This window comes from Rattus norvegicus, chromosome X (genome assembly GCF_021556685.1).
Source record: "Rattus norvegicus strain SHRSP/BbbUtx chromosome X, alternate assembly SHRSP_T2T, whole genome shotgun sequence".
NCBI lineage: Eukaryota > Metazoa > Chordata > Mammalia > Rodentia > Muridae > Rattus > Rattus norvegicus.
In genome coordinates this window covers 7,661,146-7,668,351 of record NC_141554.1, presented here as the reverse complement: position 1 = coordinate 7,668,351, position 7,206 = coordinate 7,661,146, and the positions used below count along the sequence as shown (strand labels likewise).

The window sequence follows — 7,206 nt, the reverse complement described above, 5'->3', positions numbered from 1 at the left end:
CAAATGCTCCATCAGTTTTGACAAACGTTTAAAAATAATGAGGACCTGAAGACCCTACCCTTCTCCTGATTTAGTAGCTCTGTTCCAGGAACCAGGGGGCCATAAAACCTTCTGGCGTCCCCTTATCTCCTGGAGCCATAAAACAATCTTGTAACTTGTGGTACATTCCCCTTTGACATCCCCCATCCCCTGGTGCTCACAGCCTCTGCCTTTAAATACTCTTTTTCCCAGCCTCTCGGGGCCGACACCTCTGTCTCCTGCGCGGGATACGTGTCGGCCCGGAGATCTCTGTAATAGGTCTCCGTAATAAACCTCGCCTTTGCTTATTACATCCAAAATGGTCTCTCTGTGTCTGGGGTCCGCGATTTCCCAAGACTTGAGTAAGGGTCTCTCTGCGTGGGATCTTTCATATTTATGGGGGCTCGTCCGGGATCTGCGCGACTACCCCAGACTCCGAAGACCCCTTGGAGGTGAGTTGGATGTTTGTCTGAGTGTTTCTGTGTGAGCGGCGCCGCAATTGTCAGTCTGTGTCTGTCTCTGTTTTGGTTCTGCCGTGTGTGTATATATGTGTGTCTTAGTACTGGTCAGTGTTAAGAGGGCAGATGGGTATTCCTGCCCTGTGGTAAGAGGGCAGATGTGTGTTCCTGCCTTGTGCTGAGAGGGTGGATGTGTATTCCTGCCCTGTGGTAAGAGGGTGGATGTGTATTCCTGCCCTGTAGGAGAGTGGATGTGTATCCCCACTCAGTGCAGCTGCCTTTGTGGTCCGTGAGGACCCCCTGGCTGCGGAAGGGGGGACGCCCCGGGCCCGCAAGGCTGCAGCCCCTGGAAGACGTTCCACGGGCGGAGAACAGTCGGGAGAGCCCGGCTATGGACAGTCAGGAGGACCTGACTCTGGTTTTCTGGAACAAAGGAGATGGAATGCTCCTTTTACCTAGGCGGGAGTGGACGAGGAATCCCACTCCGTCAGAGGTCGAGTTCGGCTGCCTATTTAAATATAGGCGCGGATAAGTGTGCTTGGTCGTTAGGACAAGAGGACACTCTGGAATCCTGTTGGGAGGTGGAATCAGATGGTCCATCTCATCCCAAAAGCAGCTAAGGTTAAGCTGCAGTTTGGGCCACGTACTGAAGGTACCAGGCATCTGTGAAAGTTGGTTATAAGATGCTTTGTCTTGATATTGTTTGTCTGGCTTGTTTTCTGTGGTATTGTCGAGTGTCTTTTTGGCTTTTGTTTCGTTTTTGAATTTTGGACTGACGACTGTGTTTGAATTTGGACTGACGACTGTGTTTAAAATCTTGGACTGATGACTGTGTTTGAAATCATGAAACTGTTTGCTTTGTTCGTCATAGAGTTTTACTTGGTCCTCTTGGTGCTTAAGTTAAGAGTTAAAAATAATTTGCTTGAGAAAAATTGTTTTCTGCCAAGGAGTTTTGTCTTTCTCTCCTGAGCCTCCTCCCCAAGGAGAGAGGCCCCTCCCTTTACTCCCCTTGATCAGCCTAGCTGCTGTTAACAGTTGTGTAAACAGACATTAACAAAAACCTTGAGGACAAAACTGCTCGTAAATAAAAAAGTTCCCCAGATTAGGCCTCCGGTATGAAACAAGTATAGTGAGTAAGAAACTTAATTTTATGGACCCCGCTCTAGTGTCGGTGTTTTGGTTGATAGCCAACGTTAATTTTTTAAAACATAGTGTTTTATCTGTGCTTGTGCTTGAAACACACAGTAGGGGGGAGCGAAACTAGCTGTGGAGCTGCTGCAGCCAGCATGGGGACTTCTCAAGTCTCACCCAATTTTTCTGGCTCTTCAGGAGCTGTTTAAAAGGAAAAGGCTTAAGGTAAAAAGAAACACTATAGAGAGATTTCTTAGTGAATTACTACACCTTGGTTCGCGATCTCTGGGAATCTCACGATGGACAGCTGAGATAAGCTAAAAAAAAAAAGATTTAAATTTTGCTTGAGAACAAGAAATCTTAAAGGCGGAGTTTCAGCCGGTATGACACTTAGTGCGTAGCTGCCTAAAAGATCAGAAATGCTGTCAACAGGATATAAAAAAGGGACAGGCTGTGTTAGAAATGCTACAGGAAGAATGATCTAAAAAGGCTGAGAGTGAGGTGGGGGAGGACTCTAAAGAAAACAAGAACAAGAAAGGAATTTCTGCTTTTAGTGACCAGACCTTCAACTCTTGCTCACAGAAAGAGGATGCTCATTAGGAGAAGTTCTTTAAAGAGCCTGCCTTATCTGCTGGCCCTATTCCAAGAGAGGAATCAGTCTCCAACATTAAATTACTTTTCTCACTGGTCATCATTAGCATGGAGAATGCCTTTGATCCTATCCCCACAGCAGCCAGTTCCTGCCCCTATGGTCGAAATGTCCCAGGTTGGGGGGCAGAGAAGCCCCTAAAATAGTTTCAAAAAATCTACTACAAACTGTGAAGAACTTTGTTTTGCTTTGCCAGTCAGAATTTAAAATTCAGGCTTTGGCTGTGGCCAAGGTCAGGATTAATGTTTTCTTTTCCATGGGCCTTTAGCCCACTGAGAAAGTTTGGTAAAGGGCTGCTACTGAGGTCCTGAAAGCCCCAGGTGAACTGGTTACAATTCTTTTGTCAGCTGCTTAGTATCTAACACTCAGGTTCTAACCGTCTCTCCATCCTTTTGTTATTAGTTGTTACTGGAAGCCTAGTGCCATTTAGAGGATGGGTCTCTTGAGCGATAAATCCACTGAGCTGACACTAAAGGAAGGTACTCCTTAAGGGAAAATCTAAGTCCAGAGAGACAACCGGTAACAGATAGACTGCCCCTCTGCTCACTTTTCTGTTTCACAGACACAAGGCCTTTTTGTCCCAAGAAAGCCTCCTGGCTTAGCTGTGTGACTAAATGCTATTTGCCCTCTTCAGTGGACCTCTATTCTCAAGATTCCCTTGTTTTCTCACTATCCCATTTGAGATGCTTGTTAGTAACTGTTACAGGTCTTCTTTACCACCAAGGAAAGACAGAATCCTACTAGAGGCCAGAAAAAGTGTTCCAGAGATGGATGGAAGGCCCTCACTTCTGCCTGCTCTCTTCAGACGCCTGAAGGTAGGGAGTGCTCCAGGTCTGCCGCCAGACTCCAAGGGTGGGTCTCTGAGGGGCTGGAAAGTGCCCCACCAATCTGGCTAAGATAAGGAAAGGATATAAAGAGAATGTTACAAAAATTTAAAGGGTTAAGTTGCTGAGAGTTAGTACACGTTACAGAGAAAGAGGTAAAAAGAACAGAAAGCTAGAGAAAAAGAGAGACAAAAAAAAAGAAGAAGTTAGAGAGATAAAGAGAGATAAAAGATGAGAGAGGAACATATACTGGCCACAGTAGTTAGGGAACCTAGGAAGATAGTACCTGACAACAGAAGAGAATTCCTGGCTAAAGATCAGTGTGCCTAATACGAAGAAAAAGGACATTGGGTCAGGGACTGCCCCAGAAAGAACAAGAGGGGACACTGGAGAGCCTCTTGGTGCTGGCTATACACAGAGATAGAAGGGAAGCCCGCCCAGTTGTTTTGTGGATACAGGGACCCAATGCTCTGTGCTCCTATGCCCCCCTGTGGGCCAATATCCAAAGACCTTGAGTGCAAGGAGCTACTGACAACGAACAATACTTATGGACTGCCCGAAGAACAGTGGACCTTGGCGTGGGCCGGGTAACCCACTAGTTCATAGTCATCCCTGACTGCCCCCATCCCTTGCTCATGAGAAAATTGCTCTCCAAATTGGCTTGCGTGGGCTGAAATGGCTGGATGAGGCCATGTGTATACATATCTATAGACTGTGTATGTGGAGCTTAAGACCTGTCTCAGTACACCAGTAACTGATGCTGGGAGTTGAATGGCTTAGTGCTTTTCTGCCTGAAACACACCGTTCCTGCCAGCCGGGCACTAACAATTATCACCCAATCCAGGACTTAAACTGTGATAGAGTGGCTGATAGAGTGTCCAAAGATGGGACCACTGGTCAGCTGCCATGGACTAGATTCTCCACCGGTTGGGGACAATCTGGTCACCTTGCTGCCCAAATCCGGACCTGGAGCCACCACAGCACGAGTGTCAAACACTGACAGAAGCACATGGGTGGAGGAAAGACCTCTGCGACTGGCTGATTGACCCCTGCTGAAAGCCGAGGACCTTGTCCACAGACGGGAACAGTTCTCTTCATGAATGAAGGTCAGAGACAAGTGGTGCTGCCATGGTGGACAAAACGATGTCATCTGGGATGGCTGAACCTCTACCCCCCAGTACATCAGCGCCACAGATGCCTTTGCCATCTCTTAGATGCCCTGATGAAGCCAACAACTGTGAGTACTATTCATTGCTCAAGATATCAGGAGGAAAGAGATTCAGTGACATGGGACAGTAACAAAGCAGATAAAGTGGCTCGAGAAATGGCTATACAGGAGCCTATCCTGGTTACAGGCCTACAAGAGACAGCCACTGGGAACTGGGATTAGACTAAGGGATGGCCTCACTTAGAATGTACAACAGAAGAAAAGGCCCAAGTTGTTTAAAAGATAAAAAGACAATGACACACTTGGGGAGAAAGCTGTACCCCCCCCCAAAGAACAAACAAAAGACTCACTTTGCCAAATTAAGAAATGGACTCATTTAGGAGATAAGAAGTTTGTCCAAGTAGTTAAGGTGTATATAATAGACTTTAAGATTTTAGCCAAGAGAGACAGTAAAAAATATAAGATACGTCAGTAAACAAATGCTTAACAAACAAACAGGACAAAGAGACCTAGAGAGTTTAACGAAAAGTTGAAGTAAACTTCACTGAGATAAAACCAGAAAAATATAATCACAAGTATCTCCTAGTGCTTGTAGATACTTTTTCAGGAATAGATAGAAGCTTTCCTCACCAAACGAGAGACGGCCTCTACAATCATCAAGAAGATACTGAAAGAAATCTTCCCCAGGTCTGGAATGCCCAAGGTAATCTGGTCAGACAACGGTCCTACTTTCGTTGCCAAGGTAAGCCAGGGTGTGGCCAAGTATTTAGAGGTCGATTAAAAATTACATTGTATTTACAGACCTCAAAGCTCAAGACAGGTAGAGTAAATAAATAGAACTCTAAAAGAGACCCTGACCAAATTGACCATGGAGACTGGCACAGACTGGGTGACACTCCTTCCCTCTTGCTCTCTTCAGAGCAAGAAATACCCCTTCCAGATTCAGCCTTACCCCCTTTGAGATCTTATATGGGGCCTCAGCTCCCCTGACTGTATTAGATGATGTTACTGAACCAACATGTCATAGTAATAATGATTTGTGTGCCAGGCTAAAAGACCTACAGGTGATACAGAAAGAAATCTGCTCACAGCTGACAGCAGCCTATGCCCCGGAGACCCCTGAGACATCCCATCAGTTCCAGGTCGGAAGCAGCTACACTGAGCCCAGACACTCGATCCTCGCTGGAAAGGACCATACCTGGTGCTGCTGACCACCCTGACAGCCGTCAATTCTCAGCCCTCACCAGCCGTGTACTAGCTGTTAGGGCTGAGAGCTGGGACCTAGAGAGAAATTCAGTCATGTTTGTCCTGGGTTCCATCGAGATAGGTGTGGGGATAGGCTTGATTTCTATTACAAATGATGTAACATTACATATGTTAGTACTCCTAACACTTCTTGGGACTGTGCCTCAGGGATCACAACCTGTATAAGTTTAAAAGTTCTAAAAGACAGTTATGACCTTGGTATATAGGTTCAGATAGTGTCCAGATAGAATCCTGATGCTAAAGACTTTTTAGCTGACCTCCAAGAATACCTAACCTCCCTCTCAGAGGTAGTCCTTCAAAATAAAAAAAAGGGTCAAACCTGATATTCCTTAAAGAAGGAGTCTGTGTGCTACACTGAAAGAAAAATGTTGCTTCTATACAGACCATTCAGGAGTAATTAAAGACTCCATAAATAAACTTAAAAAAAGGTTAGACAAAAGACAGACAGACAGAAAAACACATCAGAGATAGTTCGAGAGCTAGTTTAGTAGATCTCCCTGGATGACTACCCTACTCTCTGCTACAGCTGGGCCATTATTAATAATTTTCTTGGTTTTAGTTTTTGGCTCCTGCGTGACAAACAGGTTAATTGCTTTTGTTAAAAATTGAGTGGGTGCTGTGCGGTTGATGGTTGTGAGACAACAGTACCAGTCAGTTAGGACAACTGGTGAGACCAAATAAGACTTGATATCAAAATTCTAAGATTAGAATTATTTAATAGGAGAAGACGGGAATGAAAAGAAAATTATACGAATTCTAGGTTTATAAATATAAAAATTAAAAAATAAACCCCAAAAGGCCACAGACCCAGGGCTAAGCCCTGCAGCCAAGACTAGCAGGCCATAAAGATAAAGGAGCACAGGAAACACTGTTCAGGCAGGACTGACAAGCCATAAAAAAAAGGAATGCAGGAACCAGCCTGAGTTAATGGGACTGATTCATGGGACGTCTGGCAGGAAGACATCCCCCCCCAGCTCACTCAGGGCCATCCTCCAGACCCTGATAAGCCCCTACTTGTGCTTTTCAGCCATTGTGTCCTACAGAGAGCATTCCAAGAAACCGGACAGCCCAAGCCTAACCAGAGGTGTTTCAAATACAAATGCTCCATCAGTTTTGACAAACGTTTAAAAATAATGAGGACCTGAAGACCCTACCCTTCTCCTGATTTAGTAGCTCTGTTCCAGGAACCAGGGGGCCATAAAACCTTCTGGCGTCCCCTTATCTCCTGGAGCCATAAAACAATCTTGTAACTTGTGGTACATTCCCCTTTGACATCCCCCATCCCCTGGTGCTCACAGCCTCTGCCTTTAAATACTCTTTTTCCCAGCCTCTCGGGGCCGACACCTCTGTCTCCTGCGCGGGATACGTGTCGGCCCGGAGATCTCTGTAATAGGTCTCCGTAATAAACCTCGCCTTTGCTTATTACATCCAAAATGGTCTCTCTGTGTCTGGGGTCCGCGATTTCCCAAGACTTGAGTAAGGGTCTCTCTGCGTGGGATCTTTCAGTCTCTAAAAAAAAACCACAATCACCATCAAAGACACCTACAGAATCAAAGAATGAACTCGATTTATTAAGCACATGGAAGCCAAAAACAAGCTGACATGGCTATCTGACATCTGACCTTGACCCAATAATAATGAGTAACTTAAATGCCTAATTCCTATTTATAGATAAATCACCCAAACTAAAAA

At 45.4% G+C, this 7,206-nt stretch overlaps 1 long non-coding RNA gene across 1 annotated transcript; it reads left to right on the top strand.

The window, feature by feature from the left end:
* Positions 1 to 419: 419 nt before the first annotated feature.
* Positions 420 to 6,941, top strand: LOC147998127 (uncharacterized). The gene is made up of 2 exons (XR_015646883.1): positions 420 to 470; positions 2,981 to 6,941. It is a non-coding gene; the product is annotated as an uncharacterized LOC147998127 (long non-coding RNA).
* The last annotated feature ends 265 nt before the right edge of the window (positions 6,942 to 7,206 follow it).